Consider the following 1848-nt stretch of genomic DNA (forward strand, 5'->3'; position numbering starts at 1 on the left):
GCTCCTTGAAACTCCTGTCTCTCAATATTTGTCAAGAAGGGGTGATGGGGCTTCCCTGGTGGCGTAGTGGTTGGGAGTCCGCCTGGCGATGCAGGGGACACGGGTTCGTGTCCCGGTCCAGGAAGATCCCATATGCCGTGGAGCGGCTGGGCCCGTGAGCCATGGCTGCTGAGCCTGCGTGTCCGGAGCCTGTGCTCTGCAACGGGAGAGGCCACAACAGTGAGAGGCCCGCGTACCGCAAAAAAAAAAAAAAAAAAACTTTACAAGGGCAGTAACCGTTCTACCAAAAAGAGCTGACTCAAAACTTGGCAGGGAAAGGAGAAGAGAGATGCATGCAAGGCTGGGAATTCCAAAAAAGTTGAAATGATGAGGGGAGAGATCTCCCAAAAGACCCTGGAGCACACGGGAGGTCTGCACCACCACAGCAGTCTTTTCCCTTGGAGAGGATGGGGGAGGAGTCCTCACTTGGCTGCAAACTCTGGAGACTCAGTGCTGGGGCTCGGGATCAGGGCTCCCCAGAGAGCATCACAGGAAGGCGTCGCACCACTCTCACAGGCGCCCGAAGCAGTCCCGGGACTGCTTGGCATTGGCGCCGCGTGTGTCCTTCAGCCATTCCCGGAAGAGGTCTTCATCTTTCTTTAGCACCAGAAACTAGCCAAGATCCACATGGGCCTTGTCAAAGCCCCTTTCCTCCAGCTCCTTGCCCAGGACTTTGCCAGTGCCGGCTAGGCTTCCCACTGGCTTTTTCCGCATGGGCTCTGCCACAAAATCTCAGTGCTTTTGGGAGGTTATCGTCTTTTAAATATTCTTTTTTTTTTAAATTTTATTTTATTTGGCCATACCACAAAGCATGCGCGATCTTAGTTCCCTGACCAAGGATCGAACCCGTGTGCCCTGCCTTGGGAGCGTGGAGTCTTAACCACTGGACCACCAGGGAAGTCCTGGGAAGTTGTCATCTTGTTCAGGCTTAATCCACAGCTCCAGTCCCCGTAGCAGCTTCTTCCGCCACCCGACTCTCCCACCGATACCTCAACCCACTCCGGATCTATCTTATTTTCTTTCCTAGTTGTCCAGTTGTCCCGACAGCACTGATTGAATAAAGCATCTTTTTATCACCAAGCTGATATGTTTTTATACCTCAGACTTTTCACTTTTGGTCTCATTCTTTCAACATATCTCCTATGAGCATCTTCTCTATACCTGTGCTGAGTGCTGGGGACACAGGGCTGAAACAAACCCTGTCCCTGCCTTGTTTTATTCATCCCTATCTCATCCATGCAACCAGCACTCCCCAGAATCTTCTCTGTGCTTGGTCCTGTGCTGAGCAGTAGTGGGGACACGGCCCTGCCCTCATGGGTCTCACAATTCAGAGGGGAGACAGGCCCTTCTCCAGACGATCCAGAGAGGTCAGTGGGTCAGTGCTGGGCTGGGAAAGCCTGGAGGGGAGCTTAGCCAGTCTGTGGGTTTGGGGAGGGCTTTTGGGAGAAGGGGATATAGCAGAGCTCAAGGAGAAGTGAGCTAAAGTGGAAAGACAGAGGCACAGGTAACAGCATGTGCAAGGGTCAAGGTATGAACGAGAGGAATCAGAAGAGGCTGGTGGGGCTGAAATGTAGACGGTGGGGCTGAAAGTGGCAAGAAGAGAGACTGGATGGCCATCCAAGGACAGACCACACAGGGCCATGTTAATACATTTGGACTTGATGCTGAAGGCAGCAGGGACAATATGTCATGATGACAAAAGAAATCAAGAACAGGGCTTCCCTGGTGGCGCAGTGGTTGAGAGTCCGCCTGCCGATGCAGTGGACACGGGTTCGTGCCCCGGTCTGGGAAGATCCCACATGCCGCGGA

At 53.1% G+C, this 1848-nt stretch overlaps 1 pseudogene; it reads right to left on the bottom strand.

Moving 5' to 3' along the window:
- Positions 1 to 343: 343 nt before the first annotated feature.
- Positions 344 to 795, bottom strand: LOC113617236 (barrier-to-autointegration factor pseudogene; annotated as a pseudogene).
- Positions 796 to 1848: the final 1053 nt, after the last annotated feature.

The sequence above is a fragment of the Aethalodelphis obliquidens genome, unplaced genomic scaffold (genome assembly GCF_003676395.1).
Source record: "Aethalodelphis obliquidens isolate GAN/ISIS:26980383/991018 unplaced genomic scaffold, ASM367639v1 scaffold3551, whole genome shotgun sequence".
Lineage (NCBI taxonomy): Eukaryota > Metazoa > Chordata > Mammalia > Artiodactyla > Delphinidae > Aethalodelphis > Aethalodelphis obliquidens.